General features: G+C 35.3%; 1 protein-coding gene across 21 annotated transcripts in view; it reads right to left on the reverse strand.

Moving 5' to 3' along the window:
• The window catches only part of PPFIA2 (PTPRF interacting protein alpha 2), a 493309-nt gene that overhangs the window by 230895 nt on the left and 242606 nt on the right, over window positions 1-19808 (reverse strand). Inside the window, exon 1 of one of the 21 annotated variants that reach the window (XM_063711643.1) lies at window positions 13829-14004. The gene's annotated coding sequence lies outside the window, so the exon portion shown is untranslated. 21 annotated transcript variants of the gene reach the window in all.

Here is a 19808-nt window from a genome sequence, read left to right on the forward strand (position 1 = left end):
CCCAGGCCTTTCAATTAAATTGGTTTGGAAAAGACACAGACAAGGAGGAGGGCACAGTATCCTAAATGCTGATAACAAACCAGAAACCTTAAGGGCTGCTGTTCCGCAAATTTACAGAGTTGGCATGGTGCAAGAGAGCAAGCTGTAGTCTGTGTCACAGATTTTTTTCTCAAATTTAGTTTGAAATAATTTTAGATGTATAAAAGAGTTGCAAAGATACTACAAAGAGTTCTCATATACTCTTTACTCAGCTTCACCTACTGTTAGCATCTTACATAATCATGGTACATTTATCAAATAAATTAAAATTAATGAAAAACTAGACTGTCTTCAGATTTTTCAAGTTTTCTACTAATATTATTCTGTTCCAGGATCCAATTCAGGATACAGATGAGATGTCGTATTTCATCAGGTCTCCTTAGTCTCATCTAATTTGTGACAATTCCTCAGTCTTTCCTTGTCTTTCATGATCTTCACATGTTTGAAGAGAACTGGTCACATAATCTGTAAAATGTCCCTCAGTTTGGATTTTTCCGGTATTTTTTCATGATTACTCATGATTACACTGTGAATTTTTTGGAAGAGTAGCACAGAGAGGATGTGTCCTTCTTATTGCATCCTTTCAGGGAATACAGCCATGGGGATTTTATTTAATTTATTAATTAATTTATTCATTATTTATTTATTTATTTGTTGAGACGGAGTCTCACTCTGTCACCCAGGCTTGAGTGCAGTGGCGTGATCTCGGCTCACTGCTACCTCCGCCTCCTAGGTTCAAGTGATTCTCTTGCCCCAGCCTCCCAAGTAGCTGGGATTACAGGCACACACCACCATGCCTGGATAATTTTTGTATATTTTGTAGAGATGGCCACTATGTTGGCCAGGCTAGTCTCGAACTACTGACCTCATGATCCCCCCACCTTGGCCTCCCAAATTGCTGGGATTAGAGGTGTGAGCCACTGCGCCCGGCGTCATGGGGATTGTAAAATGCATGTTTCCCATTGAGAAAGTGAGGTAAAGAAAAGAACTGTGCATTAAGCAATAGAAAAAAAATCAATATTCTGTTTTTACTGGCACTTTTGGCCTGCTGGGCATAAGCCAATACTATAAACTAGCAGGTAGGTTGCTGCAAGAATGTCAATACTTCTGCCACATTAATCTTTGCAGGCTCTGCCGTCCCTGCAGTTAACTCACAGAGCATCCTTTGCCAGGACATACATCTGCCTCTGTACCATGCCCCTGTGATGTGTCTTCAAAGGGTGCACCATTCCACATCTACTCTCTATCTTTTATGACCAACCACTACAAAAACTAGAGGGAATCCCCAACTGTTTGTTTTCTTTAGTTCCAGTTAAGAAAATTGATGATAATCTCAAAAAAGGGGCTATTAACTCTTATTATCTCTTTCATTCTCTCTTCTTCCTCTCTTTTACCCTACATCTGAGCAGGGGGGCCGTGGTCAGAAGCAATGCCTTCAGGAAGTATGCACTCTTTCCTAAGTTAATTCTCATCATGGAGGTATAGGATCAGCTAATAATAATTATATTTTTGAGGAACAGAGAAAGAGGACAAAGGGGAGAGGAGTCACCACTTATAATCCCTACCAGGATAGCTTTGTACTGGGCTAAACACTTTTTGTCAGACCCCATTTAAATCTGAGATGCCTATAAGGTAAGTATCATTTTCTCTATTTGACTGATGAGGAGAGTGGAGTTCAGTAGAATTTAAAAAATTCTTCAAGGTTAGCCGGTTAGTAAATGGGTAGAGACCACAGGTCACAGTATTTTCTCTCTCTCTCACCTGGAGGTATAAAACATTCATACTACCTCAGTATGGGTTAAAGCCAGACATCTTGTCAGTGCTTCCTGAAAAAAAAAAAAAAAGGAAGAAAAGAAAAGAAAGAAATTGTTTTTCATGTGAGATTCTGTATCTGGGTCCCCGATGATTTCCTATGCTTAAGTATCTACTTGATAATCTCTCCAAAACGCCACTCTTCCAACACTCTGTGTTGCTATTTTCAGTCCTCTCCAGGAACTCCTAAACTAAAGGACATGATCCTCATGCACTGACAACTACTTCAGCCACCTCAACGCTGACCAGTCCCTCAAAGCAGGGAGCCATCTGTTGTTATTTTCACCATTGACAAATATTCACGGCCTCATGTTTTCCCGGCACATAGTGAACATGCACTTATCTTCCCCCTTTGAAACTAGGTGTGGCCATATTCAAATCAAAATCCTACCCTTTGGTAGTTACAAGACACACATAAAAAAACTGAGGCTTACAAAGGTTGAGTAACTTATTCAAGGTCACAAACACAGCAAGTATTAGGGTTAGAATTTTAGCTTCTCTGGCCCAAACTCTGACATCATAACTACTGCAAGATACCCTCCGTATCCTATGGAGCCTGGTACTACACTACCTCCTCCCAGCTTTAGCCTCCACATATAGTAAAGTGCTTAGGAACACAAAAAACACTTCATAAATTGTGCTGAATGAAATCATTTCTGTGAGTGTTTATGGATTTTGAGTTCATTTGTACCTTTTACCTAAAACTCTAGCCACTTTAATTTGGAGAGCTTCCAGAGCAAAGGGCACAGATCCCAGGCATAACACTGCTTTGGGTATACAGCAACCAACATCTTGTCAATCCAAGAAAGTTCCTCCATTGATACACAGTAGAAATAGCCCAGTTTTTAAAGTCCTCAAAACTATAACAAATTATTTGTTTTTAAAATTTAATTTAAATTAATACAATCAGATTTTTGTGTTATTTGGGTATTAGAGTATGTTAAAGCACATATATCCCAGAGACATAGAGTTTCCGTCTCAAAAAGTCATGCATTCATGTGTGCTAATGACGATCCTATCCTGATCCGCTATGTGACTTGTATCTCTAAACCATGGGCTTTCCTGAATTTTATCTGTTAATTCAACCCTGATTTCTCAGCAGCAGCTTCTCTTTGTAAATAGACTTGCCTCTTCTGTGTCTGACCTCTGCTCCTCATAATCATATTAACTCAGATAAAGCTGCTTCAGGGAAGAGGTCAAAACCATTGCCAAAAATAGTAGTTGCCCTACTTCAGTCTATTTTCAACACAGTAGCCAGGAGATCCTGTTCACACCAAAGTCCAATCAGCCCCACTGTTAGCACTCTGCTCACAAGCCTCCAGTGGCTTCCAACCTCACTCACAGTAAAAGCCAAGTCATCATTTAGCCTATGATGTCCTACATGATTTGAATTCCCTTCCACTGATTTTTGTCACTGATTTTTAAAAATCTGAATTCATTCGCATATAGCTGAATTGTCCTCTTTGCTTTAAGTATGCCAGGATTATTTCTACCTCAGGGCCTTTGCACTTGATGTTCCCTTCACCTTTTCCAAGATAGTTATTCCCTCACCTCAGTCAAGCCTTTATTTAGATGCCCCCTTCTCATCAAGGCATTCTCTGATCTCCTTATTTAAATGTATGACACCCCTTCTTTGCTTTACATTTAATCAGAACACGTATTACTATCTAGCATATAATATATTTGCTTGACCTCTTTTGTTTATTGTCTATGCCTCCTGAATACTGTGTAAGCTCCATGATACAGGCACTTTTCTCTATTTCGAACACTGTTGTATTACAGAGCCTTAAAAGTACCTGGCACTTACTAGATTATCAAAACACATTTATCACACGACTGAAAAAGTAAATGAATAGACACATCATTATTGATTTTTGCAAATGTTTGAGGCATGTATTATTCTTACCCAATAATGCTGGCCAGCTAATAAAGCTAATTTTATGTGGTCATATTTACTAAAACTTTACACTTTTGTTAGAGGTTTATCATTAGTATTTTTATTTTTAAATGAAATTTTAAAAAGAATATGCTAAAGGCAGTATTCTTTTCAAGGTGAAAGTTGGCTCTTAGGCATATGTGATGCTCCTAACACTGCTATTGTCAATTTGTTGCTAAGAAAGGTCAAAGGAGAAATTGAAAGCCAAGGATGCACACAGCTAGGAGATATTAATGTGGCTTTGAAGAGGAATATATCCGAGCCCTGGCGGTGGGAGAGTTTCATAAAATAGGGCATTTTCTCTCAGAAAAAGGGATGTGCAGTTTTCAGAACACTTCTCTGTTTTCCAGTGGAACACCATATTTTCACAGAAACCATGCCTTGACCTGATTTATAATTTTAAGAAAATAGTTCAAATGCCCTTTTCTCATTATGAGAAGATCATACTGCTGCCACCACAAGCATTTCACCACTGATAATTTTAATACTGACTCTGAGAGAACCAAGTAAGTAGTTGAACTTAATTCCCCAGAAATTATTTGGCAAGAAAATTTACTAGCAGTTGCTGCCTACATAAAAATGATATGGAACTGCAAACTTGCCATTTAAGAATCAGCCTTTTCCCTAAAACAAAGGAAAATTGGTTATAGATTAAGAAACATTTGTGCAATGTAAAATCAGTTTTCAGTTCTGGCTGCATGTTTACCTGGGAACTTTTGAAAATATTAGTATGTGATATTTCATGTCTATACTTCTCCCACTTCCAAAGATATTCTAATTTAGTGAGTCTTGGTAGGTCCTAGTAATCACTATTTTTGACAAGTTCATCCAAATGATTTAATGTGCAACTAAGTTTAAGGGAAACATGTAGTGGGAGAAAATGTATATAGGCATATCTGCCTAATACTCTTCATTGATGATTCATTCGTTCATCCTAAATTACATCAAGTAGCCACTTTGTGCTAGGAACTGTGCTAGGGGAAAAAGGTGATGGGGTTTAGACTGTAGTCTAGAAAAAATAATATTGAGCAGAAGAGCAGAAAGTACTACTCAAATGTTAATACCACTGCTACATTCATCTCAATAACACACTACTGATAATTTCTTTCCTTTTATCCTCACTCAAGTTAATCTAATTTATTTGTAATCATTTATCTAAATAAAATCTAAGATCTAGTTTAACTAGACTTGTCATCTATAATCTAATGCAATTTGTACCACTCCACTGCTTCCCTGTTTGGAATGCCTCCTCTAGGAGAAAACACACCCTCCATCAAAAGCCATATGTCTATGGAAATTTTAAGAGAGACAGAGGAAGAGAAAGAGAATTCAACTTCACTTCAAAACCAGACAAAAACTCTTCACTTCAAAACCTTGTGTTTGGATTCTTTTCTCTAGACTAAACATTCCCACTTCCCATAAATAACACTTCGTTCTCTCTGATGAGTCCTTTCTGTCTTTCCCTCCCACTGCCACTGCCCTGGTCTGGGCCAATTCCTCCGATGAGGACTGTGGTTAACAACCTTCTAACTGATTTATTTTTTATTTTTTATTTTTATTTTTATTTTTCCTTTTAGAATCTTCACCCTCCAAATAGTCCTTCACTATTCCAAGAATATCTCTGAAACCCAGATCTGCTCATCCACACTGTCCAAAAAAACAAAACAAAAAACAAACAAACAAAAACTCTGCCAAATTTCCACTGTCCACATGATAAAGACCAAATGGTTTTCCCACTGACCACATCATAAGACCAAGTGGTTTAGCATGGCACACACAGTCTTCTAGAACTTGACTCTGGTCAAATTCTCCAGTGCAGCTCTATCTAGCCAAGTCTAGATACATAGGATTACTCATCCTTTTGTTATTTTGCTAAAAAAAAAAAAAAAAAAAAAGTTTCATTCAATGAGGAAATAAAAGAAAAAAAAACTTTTTAGTCATTTATGTAATTTTTTATAACCTTAGAGATAAACTGTGAATTAAAACCTAGTCTTTGTACAGTAATTAATTCTGGTCCCTAATAAGTTGAGCACATTGCTTATTTTTCTCTACTTATAAATTTTACATTTAAAAATTGACCTAAAAGCCTAAATAGCCATGTAAATGCATATGTATAAAGAAGGCAAAGCTATTTTAAGCAGAATCTACAATGAAAAACTGGGGCAAACCAAGTAATGCTTAGTCTTAAAACTCATTAAAAACAAAATCTTTTGGGTTGTTGTAGCATTTAAAAAATACAAAAAGCAATTTGAGCAAAACAATATATTTAAAATAAGATGATTAAAGTTAGTGATATATTGGAGATATATTATTATTTGTTTTGAGATATTTTTATGTGCAGCTAATGAGAAATAATTTAATTATGAACTAATGATAAATAAATTAGGTATTTTCCATATATTTAAAAGTTTTAATCAACGCAAAATTCTCTTTCTCATAAATTCTTGAAGCTCAGAGATCATGGAACTATGGAAAGAACAGACAACCTATAGAAAAGGAGAAAATTTTTGCAATCTATCCATCTGATGAAAGGCTAATATCCAGAATCTACAAGGAACTTAAACAAATTTGCAAGAAAAATCAAACAACCCCATCAAAAAGTGGGCAAAAGATATGAACAGACACTTCTCAAAAGAAGACATTTATATGGCCAACAAACATATGAAAAAAAGCTTACCACTGGTCATTAGAGAAATGCAAATCAAAACCACAATGAGACACCGTCTCACACCAGTTAGAATGGTGATCATTAAAAAGTCAGGAAACAACAGATGCTGAGAGGACATGGAGAAATAGGAACACTTTTACGCTGTTGGTGGGAGTGTAAACTAGTTCAACCATTGTGGAAGACAGTGTGGTGATTCCTCAAGGATGTACAGCTAGAAATAACATTTGACCCAGCAATCCCATTACTGGGTATATACTCAAAGAATTATAAATCATTCTACTATAAGGACACCTGTACACGTATGTTTATTGCAGCACTATTCTCAATAGCAAAGACTTGGAACCAACCCAAATGCCCATCAATGATAGACTGGATAAAGAAAATGTGGCACATATACACCATGGAATACTATGCAGCCATAAAAAAGGATGAGTTCATATCCTTTGCAGGGACATGGATGAAGGTGGAAAACATCATTCTCAGCAAACTAACACAGGAACAGAAAACTAAACACCACATGTTCTCACTCATAAGTGGGAGTTGAACAATGACAATACATGGACACAAGGAGGGGAATATCACACACCGGGCCCTGTCAGGTGGTGGGGTGCTAGGGGAGGGATAGCATTAGGAGAAATACCTAATGTAGATGACGGGTTGATGCATGTAATAGTGGTACATTCTCACTTCCAAATATATTCTGATTTAGTGAGTCTTTGTACGTCCCAGTAATCAGTATTTTTGACAAGTTCCTCCAAATGATTTAAGGTGCAACTAGGTTTAAGAGAAACATGCAGCCAACCACCCTGGCACGTGTATACCTATGTAACAAACCTGTACATTCTGCACATGTATCCCAGAACTTAAATTAAAAAAAAAAAAAAGAAAGAAAAGGGAAGAGCCAAACTACTCAAAAGAATGCGGACAATAAGAGGTTCACTTGAATATGTTGAAAGTAATGGTAGAGGGGCTGTTAATGCTTCATCTTGGCAAAGAGATAGAAAATCTTGGTGATTAATCAAAAGGTCAGAATCCATTATTCTGTTTCCTTTCCAAGTGTTTTCCCCAGGATGGTTTTTGTTTGGTGTTTTATTGAGCTCTTGCTTCCTCTGCAAGTGAGCCTAATCTATATGCAGCTCTGGAGCAATATCTAGCAGTTCATTGTTATTTTTTTGCCTCTGGCTGCAGGCTTGTCCATGACATTTGGAAGGTCTACCACAAAAGTGCAAGTGGAGGCTCAGTGCTGTCCCCCTTCTTTTTCCTCCACCTCTGTTCCACACAATGAGGTCCCTCTTGTACATGTGTATGCCCTGACCCACATGTACCAGCTTACCAACTACAAGCAGTCTCCTTTTGGCTCTACGGTCCTAAGGATACACATGTCAGAGATGAGGTTGGCAGACAAAGGAGGAGGCCCATTCAGTCCTTGGAAATAGGCTCAGAACATTGGATCAGGGATTTTCAGGGTTCCTGGTACATGGAGATGGTGTAGAAGAGGTAATGGGATACTGAATTGGATTTAGACTCTTGGCCTCAGGAACATCTGTTCTAGTGGAAAGGAATGAGACCAAAAGAAGACCAGAGCTGGGCTGAAGCACAGAGCATCCAACAGGATTGCCTCCATTTTCTCATGTCCCTGATGTACAGTAAGGATTTAGTACCAATAAGTCATTTAGCAGCTGCTGTATCACGAAAATGTTTCCATGCTGGTGGAAGGAACCAGAATGAGGATGTCAGAAGTTATATGCAAAGTTACACTGGGCTTATAAAATATTTTTTGTACTCACCTTTCTACAAAGACCTCAATTATAACTTTTATTATTTGCTTATGCATATCCTTCCATTAGAATACTTCTTTTCTTTCTTGTCTGCCTGAAAATTTTCCAAGTTTTCTTTAAAGGCCAGGTCAAACTTATACTCTGCATGAAACTTTCCCCAATCTTCCATCAGCAGAATTAACTTACATTTAGACAGCACTTTGTACATAATTCTAACTTAACACTGCCACACAGCATTACATTTATGTATATGTATTTTCTCTATTAGAATATAAATTCACTGAACACGTGATATTTGCTCATTCTTTCTTTACCCCAAACCAAATACAGTATTTGGTATATACAAAGGATACAACTAACTTTTGATGAATTGAATTAAACACATATATTAAGTTTCCTATTCCTACACTGTTTTGTTTATCTTTTTCTTGAAACTAATTTTTATCAAGATCTTTTGCGGAAAATGTGACAGAATATTCTAGGTATTATATAACTAGGATGGTCTAAAGTAGGCAAATTATCTTTATTGATTCAGCCTATCATTTGGAAACCTTTATTTCTGTAAAGGGCCAGATAGTAAATAATTTAGGCTTTTCTGACTATATAGTTTCTTTCCTGTCACTCAACTCTGATGTTACAGCACAAAAGCAACACAGATAATATGCATACAGCAGGCATGGCTGTGTTCCAGTAAAACTTTATTTACAAAAACAGGTGGCAGGCCAGATGTGGCCCTGATCTATACCAGCACTTCTTAAACATGGTTACACAAGAGAATAAGTCCTAATGCCTTAAAGCATCCAATTATATACTAATTAACTTCTCTCATACACATACAGAATGGTGATAGTTATGTACTATCTTAAGAGAATTGAGAAAATAGTTATTCAAATGGTATTATTTTTTCTATGGTTCAGATGAGCAATGCTGGCTGACAGAAATGCTTATCTAGACACTAGACTTCCATTCACAGATAAGCGTAAGACAATATATCTTTAACACAGGCTATCATTTGTTCATATTGATTTTCTTTTCAAACAAATCCGCTTAGGTCTTTTACACTGCAGTTGTTCTATTATATCTAAATGGAAACTGCATATTTATCATTATTAATTCTTTTCTTGTGGGTGTTATAAAGAAAATCTCCCATTTCTTACATAATAAAGCAGTACTTTTTTCAATCTATATCTTATGAGCTTGAAATTGTATAAATACAACTAAAACCCAGAATACAATTCTTATTAAAATGTCTGGGAAATTGTTTTTAATTGAGTTTTATATGTACCTCCTAAGTAACTTTTTGTATCCAGTACTCCAAGCTCTGTAGATATTATCAAGGCCCAAAACTTGAAATCTCAATTAGCTCCTCTCTTTTTTTATTCAGTTTATTAGAAAATTTTGTTGGATTTATTTTTCAAAACACATCCAGCATATAACCACTAGCAACCATGATGGTCTGAATCATCCTTATCTTTCCTCTCAATTACTGTAGTAACCTTCTAACTGATCTTTGCTTCTGTCCCTGTCTCCTTTAGTCTACACTAGGCATACTAGCTAGAGGAGTCCTTTTGAAACATAAAACATATTTGTCTCTCCTTTGTTCAAAACCCAAAGAGTAATCAGTTTTAGATGGAGAAAAATTTATGAGAAACTGGAGGGACCTGTCCAATGTCACATAGACTGGTAGGTCTGGGCACTAGAGCAGAAAACATCTAACTTTGAATCTGAAACCCTCTCACATAACCAAAGGTTTCTAAACGTAAATTCATGTGCTATTTGTTTGCTTAGTATTAGACATTAAAAAAAAAAAATACCAAAGAGTGCCTACTCCTACTTCTGACACAATAAGTGCTAAGTTCCTTAGACCTCAATTCTAGAAGTCACATTGTATTAAACTTCAGGGTGGGGCATTAAACTTTATTATATGTATGCAATATATAAATATATGTATGCTTCTTCATCTCTGAAATAAAGTTTATAGTACAAATACTATATCCCTCGTGTATTATCTGCAAGGATCAAATGAGATAACATTTATGGTAAGAGCTTTGTGAGGCTAGGCATGGTGGCTCACGCCTGTAATCCCAGCACTTTGGGAGGCTAAGGTGGGTGGATCACCTGAGGTCAGGAGGTCGAGACCAGCCTGACCAACATGGAGAAACACTGTTTCTACTAAAAATACAAAATTAGCCGGGCATGGTGGCACGTGCTTGTAATCCCAGCTATTTGGGAGGCTGAGGCAGGACAATCGCTTGAACCCAGGAGGCGGAAGTTGTGGTGAGCCAAGATCACGCCATTGCACTCCAGCCTGGACAACAAGAGCAAAATTCCGTCTCAAAAAAAAAAAAAAAAAAAAAGCCTTGTAAAAACTTAAAGAATTATAAGTAGCAAGAGTTTACTTTCACAGGTACTTTAAAGAATAGAAATAACGTTACTTCATTGGGATCCAAACCAAAGCAGAACCTTTTGTCCAATTATTATCAGTGAGATGTTTAGATGTGTAGATGATGAAACTCTAGATTATGCCCCTTCTCAGTGGCTCACAGACTTCCAAATATTACACAGAAATTAGAAAATGGTAAGAGAAAGAAGGTTTTCCAGTTTAGCCATCCTCTTGATGATAAAAGACCTTCAGGTTTTATTATTGAAGGATTCCTATTTCACCCTCCTACAACTTTTGGTCTAAAAGTTGAGACCAGGGTGAAATACCAGGTATAGAGCCCAAGTGAACAAGCTTTTATTTGCAGGCATTTATATAGGGTATTTTCTCTGTCCCAAGGAGCTTAGGGGCCTTGGTGCCCTTGAAAGCTCTGTCTTCTTCACCCATATTTTCTTGCTTCAGGAAAATACTTCGAGGTCTTGCTTTCTGAACCTGCTCACTCCACCTAACCATTTTTTTGCTCTTGATTCCTGACTTCCTCTGTGGACTCAAACTATATAAAGTCCTCTGGCATGAGACTCAGTCTAGCTTCTCTCTGTCCCCAACTCAAAGTTGTGGATCACCTCTACTCACTTCTAAAACCACATATGCTTTCTGTGGACCTAGAACAGGTTGGAATTCTGGGAATCTAGCTTGAACAAGAAAGGAACTTAGATGCCATCTTTAAAGAAAATGTTCTCCCCTTTCCCTGAATACAAAGGACTCAACATCATTTTGGTGAGAACTCAACCTTGCCTTTCTTCATCAGAAGTAAAAAGTGAACGTTTTTGAAAGTTCAGAACCATTCTATGCTATCTGTTAGATGTTAAAGGCAACTGGAATTTAGAAGAGGAGAAAAGAAACAAACACATTTCAAAGATAAAAGCAACCTCACCACTCCAACTGCTTAATTTCTTATGCTTCATATTTTGGTTTCTTCAGTTGGCAGATTCCAAAAGTTATCTTTACACATATTCAAAATGTCAATTGTATTTTAGAATCCAAAAATTTACTGTTTTCCAAATAGTTATTATATATTTATTATATATCAATATTTTCCAAGCAGCTATTACATATATTTCCTTAATAACATATATACAAATAAACAGATGAGGCAGGCAGATGCATACAAATGTGTGTGTGTCTGTATGTGTGTGTGAGCCCCAATCACACTTCCCACAGAAATCATACATTTCTCATGAGCTGCTGTAATTTGAACTTTACCAAACTTGTCTTCATATTAACTTTTCCAGTTAATCACATAGAAACTCAAACTCGTTTTACATTTGAATCTGATAAGTGTGTAATCTTTATCAGCAGAGCATAAAGCTGAAATAAATTTTAAAACAGGTATATACAATATCATATCTAGAATGTATTAATTACTTAGGTATGAGACACTGTTCAAAGCTCTCTACAGATTTTATTTCTTTAATTCTAAAGACAACATCATGAGATAAGTTTTATGATTGTACCAATTTTAGCAACAACGAAGGATATATGGAAAGTCACAAATGTGTGTGGCATGCATAGCAGGGATTTAAACAGATGATAACCCTGAGTTAAGAATAATCTGTGGAAATTTCTGATTTGTGGGTGGAAGAATTCTCACTCTTAACTGCTTTTAAAAAATTAATATAGTGATGTATTGATTTTGTATAGTCATCATAAAAGAAAAAATCTTCAAAGAAATTGCTATTACAAACAAAATATTCATGACTAACAAGCATAAAAATAAGGCCATGTCTGAAATCATGTTCACTCACATAAAACATTAAACTCAGAATCAGCCAGGGAGGCTGATGTGCAACTAATTAGAAAACATTCTAATTAGTTTTCTTTATAGTTTTCCCTGTTTTTCATCTTTATCCTTTCCTTAATCTTCAAATGGCAGCTGGGTAGATGTGGTGAAGTTATATCCACAACAATAATTTACCAGGAAAAGAAAGCCATGTTCAATAAGATTTTCATTGCAAGATACATAACAAAAAAATCTGTTAATTTTCAAGCAAAGCAATGAAAGTTGAAAACTCCCTAGCATACAGAGATGATTCTGAAAAATATTGGGTCAATTTTGTGACCATTTTTGACCCATATCTGGGCATTTTCCAATAGTGTCAAGAGATATCATTTACATTTGAAAATGCATATACAAAGGAAAAAAGAAACCTCTCACCACTGCCAACAGACACTTTGTGGTGGGAGTGTCAATTAGCACAAACTTTTGGAAAATTGTTAAGAAAATAATACATCTTCAAGGAAAACATTATAAGAAAATAATTAGAAATGAACATCAAGATTTATAAACAATAATATCCATAGGTAAAATTGATTAAAATGCAATTTATAATCATGCAAATTTGGATAACATAGGAAAATATTTCACATAATAGTACATTTTTAAAAAGCACTGTACAGGATTATATCTACCAGTAGATTTCAAATACATAAAAATATATTCAAAGTTGCATCAAGCTATTTCCTCTATACTGTAGGTTCTGTGAGGGGAAAAACAAAAAACAACCCTGATGTTTACTTTCATACCTTTGGCATCTACATCAGTATATGGAACATAATCAATGCTTGGTGCAAAAAAGAAAGTTAAATGATGAATGAATATACATATTTTCCTTCATATATATTCAATATACACCTGGTAAGCAGTCCTTTAAGAACCCAACATTTCCAAGTCCTGAGCTGATTGTCTAACTGAATAAACCAAACATTTCTACAGGAAGCAGACAGTGCCTATTCAAAGAAAGAGTCCTTTCTTCTACTCTTAGTTTTGCAAAATTGGGCAGTAGAATGCTTCTTTTTGTTAATTTGAAAAAAAAAAAGATAATAGTCTAACAACTTTTTAGGTTTCTTGTGCAGTTTATATGACACAAGGCATGACAAGCATTTAGCATATAAACACATAGCACTAAATAAGTCAGAGGTGCAGTTACTCCAGTAAACGGAATCTCTCAAGGCCTATTGAGATGTACTGTGTGATTTTTTTTTTCTGCCTACTTTTAAGTTTTTTTCTGTAGTGTCCGTCAATGTCAGCATGTTAGATAACAATGTGTCTAATACTTAGCAGATGCTGTCTTATCATCCTTTACTTAAAATCCCTTAACGGCTCCCCAGTGTCTTCATTACAAAATCTAAACACCTCATGCTGACACAAAACATACCTGATGTCCTGGTTGGCCTCTGCCTCTCCCTTCCCATCTCCTACTGCTATCTTTTATGTACCTGCAGCCAAAACAAATTACTTACATTCTCTGAGCATTCTACCTTCTAAACTTTGTGATGCTGGACCCAGCTTAAAATAGAATTTTTCTTTAATCTAAATTCTAATCTCCATTTAAAGTTAACTCATTAGTTTTTATAGCACTTAAAAATAATTTTAGCTTTTCTCAAAAATGTTTGATTTTTAAACTTTTTATTGCTTATTTTTATTTCAAAATACTTGTGGTTCAGGTAGTTTTTGGTTACATGGATGAGTTCTTTGGTGGTGATTTCTGAGATTTCAGTGCACCTGTCATTAGAGCAATATACTGTATACTCAATATGTAGTCTTTTATCCATCACTCCCTTCCCATTCTTCCCCACAAGTCCCAAAAGTTCATTACTTCATTCTTATGCTTTTATAGCCTCATAACTTAGCTGCCACTTATAAATAAGTGAGAACAAAATATGATATTTGGTTTTCCATTCCTGATTTACTTCACTTAGAATAATCACCTTCAGCTTCATCCAAACTGTAGCAAAAGACATGATTTTATTCCTCTTTATGCCTGAGTAGTATTCCATGGTGTTAAGTAAAAAGCTTCTGAACAGCAAAAGAAATAATCAGCAGAGTAAACAGACAACCCACTGGATGGGAGAAAATATTTACAAACTACGCATCTGATAAAGGAATAATATCCAGAATTGACACAGAACTCAACCAAATCAGCAAGAAAAAATAATAATAATCAAAAAATAATAGTCCCATCGAAAAGGGGGCAAAGGACATGAATAGACAATTCTCAATAGAAGATATACAAATGGCCAACAAACATGGAAAAATGCTCAATATCACTAATTACCAGGGAAACGCAAAGTTAAACCACAATGAGATACCAACTTATTCTTGCAGGGATGTCCATAATTTAAAAAGTCAAAAAACAATATATATTGGCATGGATGTGGTGAAAAGGGAACACTTTTACACTGCTGGTGGGAAGGTAAACTGGTACAACCACTATGGAAAACAGTATGGAGATTCCATAGAAAACTAAAAGTAGAACTACCATTTGATCCAGCAATCCCACTACTGGGTATCTACCCAAAGGAAAAGAAGTCATTATACGAAAAAGAAACATGCACCTGCAAGTTTATAGCAGCAAAATTCGCAACTGTAAAGATATGGAACCAACCTAAGTTCCCATCAACACAGTGGTTAACTTTTTATTTTGAAAGAATTTTAGATTTATAGAAGAGCTATAAAGATAGTACACAGAGTTCACATGTACCTTTCACCCTCTTTCCTCTAACGTTGACATCTTATGGTATGTTCACCGTACTAAGAAATTAATATTTGTGTAACAGTTTACTTTTATTTTTAAAAATGATTTTATGTAGTTTTAAAAATCTATGCCACTTGAAATTGGTCAACAATATACAATGAAGGTAGAACAATCAGGCATACATAGGTGGGTAACCTTTCTCTGAAGATCAGTGTCATAATAATGTTTTCTCTATATTTTCCATTAGCAAATTATGAAATGAATCCAGATTTGTCATGTATGACATTTAAATGGCAATAAATTAGCAACCTGCTTTATATATGATTTTCCCCTCAGTGCCAGAATTAAACCACATTGCTCTACAAAAATGAACAAGCAAAGAAACCACAAAGTCATATGCAAGTATTTGTTTTTTATCTTCTTATTTACCCATATGATTAATTCTTGAATTAATACTACATGAGCAGATTGATTTGGAATTGTTACAATAGACAAAAAATCTTTTATCTCTGCATCAATAGAACTTCCAGAATTTAATTAAAATTTATTCATTGATTCTGCCCTCTTCTATCCCAGTCAAGTTCCTCCCCTGAACAAATACAGTATATAGGGTCAGTGCAATGAGCAGAATTGCTCAGAAAATGTCCTTTTTCCTATTAACCTTACCCACGTGAACATCTACTGATGTTAGCATTTAAAACACCTTATCTTTCTTTTATGCTAAATGAAAATTAATTTAAGTAATAAGTAAAATTCAGAATTAAGGTCTTCACTGTTGCATTCTATCATAGTGCAATTCACATATTAAGTTGCTAAATAATGACAACACCTGTAACTTTTCTTCTGTAATCATCTGAGCAAATGAATTAACTGTAAGTTAAGTTATTTTATTTTGATGCTTCTGGAAGTGCTTTTTTAAAAAAAATTAGGATTTTCATACATGTAACTTTAGGACATTTTTGGAGGTATGCACTGTCTTATACTGTATCCACATGCAAGTAAACTCATTTACTAAGGCTGAAATTAGAAATAAAACACTTTAAGGAAATTTGGTATTCGTAAATCATACAATTCTGATACAACTAAACGATACTTTTTTTTGACACATATGACCATTCAAAATAATTACTTTTATACAATGATAAAGTTGATGTTTCTTTTAAAAAATAAATATACTAAATTATCCTGCATGGGCTACCTTTATTCCTTGTTTAAATCCACTGTGCTTTCCTTGATAAAAGATTGGTAGAAATAAATTAACTCATTTATCATTCTATGACATTTTATCATTTAAGCTGTCACTTATGCTTTTATTATAGAGAAGAATCTCTGGTGGATTCTTAGAGACTTTCTTCTTATCCACTTTTTTGCATTCCTTAAGTGTTGTTTTCTGCTATTATATTCAATCTTTAAGATTATATACAGCTAAAATAAATTTAATGAGAGAGAAAGTATGTGTTTCTATTACTGGCATTGCCATGAATTTTATATCACTGGTTTGCTTTGGTATTTTTACACTGAAAAATGAAGATATATAAAATCATCATAATAAAAAACAAACTGCCAATTAAAATTACACTTTATTTATAATGAACAGTATTTGAGAGGTGCTGAAGTAATTAATGCTAACTCAAGTAATGGGGGTTACTTGAGTACAAGGTTATCCCTTTCTTTCCTACCAGCTGCATGCACCAAAGAGTAAATCAAAAGAAACTTTTCCTGTAGGATAAAAAGCCTGCTGCGTTTCTGAAATCTTGAAGATTACCCAACATAGATATAAACACACTCTGATAAATGCAAATAACATACAAATCTAAATGCATATAATTTATATTGATAAATATGCTGTGTTTACACAAATTAATAAAAACGTAAATAGCAAAAATTCTAAAGATTTTGCTATAATTATTTTAGTTTTATCATCAATTTCTCTTTCTGACTTGGGTTTGGATTTAGCTGCTCTTCAACTACTCTGATGGCCAGTCTAGGCTACTGAAGACTATCACTTGCTTTATTCATCAGCTTAGATGCCTATACTACACCTTCTCAGTGAGTGTCATCTGGATGTTTTAAAGTCAATTCAAATTCAATGTCTTCAAAACTTACCTTCCCCACATTTTCTCTTTTTGAATATTGTTTGATAAACACTGGATTATTTAACAATTCTATTTTCAAATCAGAAATCTGGGAGTCATTCTATATTCATTTTTCTCATGAGTACATCCAATATATCACCAAAGCCTAAAAATTCTACCCCAAATAGATTTCTAGAGTCTCATTCTTTTCTCTCTTTTCTCACATTTGATCATCTCTTACCAAAACTCTTTCTTGAATTTCCACTATACCGGCACATTGTATACTTGGAAAGACCTTAAACTCACAGCATGCCCATTTTTTTTTTTTTTTGTATCTCATGGTTTAAATGGTTTTAAAGATACTATATTTTTTCCACGTGGATTGTGGGAATTAAGGAAAAGATGCTCTCCAGATTTATAATTCTTATATAGCTTTTCTATTTGGGGAAGAGTAGAAGAGTGGAAAAGCATACTGGATTTGTTTCAGATAGATTAGTTTTACCATTTCAAAGTTCAAATACTGTCTTTATGCTTGTTTAAAGTTGGCCAAGTTATGTAACTACCAAGAGATAGATTCTACTTATTTGTAAGAGGAGGATAATACTTCCTGAAAGAGTTCTTGTTGAGATTAAATCAGATGTAACATATAATGTTCCTGTCTTCATTTATCAACTCTTCTATCCACTTAGCCTTCAGTTACCAGACATTTCCAATTATAATTTGATACATAAAATAAAATTTGACTTTGTTGTTATGGGTTAAGTTGTGTCCTCTCCCAAATATGTCGAAGTCCTAACCCTAGTACTTTTAAGTTTGAACCTATTTGGAAATAGGGTCTTTGCAGACGTTAAGATGAAGTCATTTGGTTGGATCCTAACCCAATATGACTGTGTCCTTATAAGCAGGAGAAATTTGGACAGAGACAGACACATACACAGGAAGGCAATATGAAGACACAGGGAGAGGTCATCTATAAGACAAGGAATCTGAGGCAATCAAAAGTTCAAAGAATGGACCAGATTCTTGCAAAAGCCTTCAGAAGGAACCAACCCTGAAAACACCTTGATTTTAGACTTTTAGCATCCAGACTGTGAGATAACAAATTTCTGTTGTGTAAGCCACAGTGGTACATTCTTATGGCAGCCTCAGCCAACTAATAAAGTTGTTTTATTATGTTTTATATAAATGTGCCCACTCTTATGTTAACTTTTTTGGAAGGTTAACTAAGGAAATATCTGAACCAGAAACACAGATAACTTGTCATATCACTTAGTAAAGTACCCCAGGAAACTAGGTGATTCATGAAAGATGTTGATAATGTTAGACATGAAACCAAGAGGAAAATATGTTTAATGAATTGCTCTTGCATTCTACAGAACCAAAGAGAAGGCTTCATGATTAAAAGACAAATAAAATAAAATATGCAGCATTTTTCCTTAACCCCACATTGTAGCTTTTTTTTTTTTTGACTGTTTTGTAGAAGACAACAGAATCCCCTCAAACTAGTGGGAAATTTGTCACACATGTTAAATGTCTTACCAAATCACTGGTAGGGATGACGAAATAGACTTTAAGCCAAACATTTAGTAACTAATCCTAAAGCTACCCAGCAGAACAAGGATCCAGGAGAATTACTGTCTCTTTCACAGTTAGGAACCCACCAGCTTCAGTTCTCCAACACTACTGCAACAATGAGGAAAGACATATAGCCGGAGCAGCTCCAGAAACCCAGCATGTCTTCTACAGCCTGCACCAGTGAAAATCATTGCACACACTTCTCAAGATCCTCAAAGTTGCTGATGAGGTGCTGAGGCCTCGGCTAATGCTGCCAAGAAAAACTCCACATGCCTTTGACTGTGCTTGTCAGCAGACAGAGCAGGAGCCACTGAAATATGGCTTTCTGAGATGGGTTAAGATTGACTGAACCTCAATCACATTGAGAACACTAGTTGCAAGAGAATCTTGAAGATGTAGATTGTAGCTTTCCATATTCTGCAATTCTTCAAGGACCATTGAAAGAAGATTGGTATGGTGTTGAGCACCAAGCCACTATACTCACCAAATAACACAGAAATGTTGGTTAGTTAAGAAACTCTCTTAGGTACCTGATGCAGCCTCGACTTTAGGAATTCTTACTCTTCATTACCACATACAAGCTATTAGCCTTTCTCTTTCCTGAAAACCTACAGTTTTGAGGCTGCTACTCTCAAGTGACACTGCCTACTACCTTTCCTTGTTGCAATAATTTACAGATGCCCCAGATTGGCCTGTCGGAGTGGGGAGGGATAGCATTAGGAGATATACCTAATGTAAATGATGAGTTAATGGGTGCAGCACACCAACATGGCACATGTATACATATGTAACAAACTTGTACGTTGTGCACATGTACCCTAGAACTTAAAGTATAATAAAACAAACAAACAAAAAAAAAACAAAAAAAAAAACATACACACAAAAAATGCCCCAGATTTACTTCCTTAAAGATTTTAACACCTGGATCATGGCCAATTTCACTATTCCAGTCAAAATTCTTGATGATCCAATACCAATATGAAAGGATATTGACCATCTCTTTTACAATG

This window comes from Pongo abelii, chromosome 10 (assembly GCF_028885655.2).
Source record: "Pongo abelii isolate AG06213 chromosome 10, NHGRI_mPonAbe1-v2.0_pri, whole genome shotgun sequence".
In the NCBI taxonomy this organism is placed as follows: domain Eukaryota; kingdom Metazoa; phylum Chordata; class Mammalia; order Primates; family Hominidae; genus Pongo; species Pongo abelii.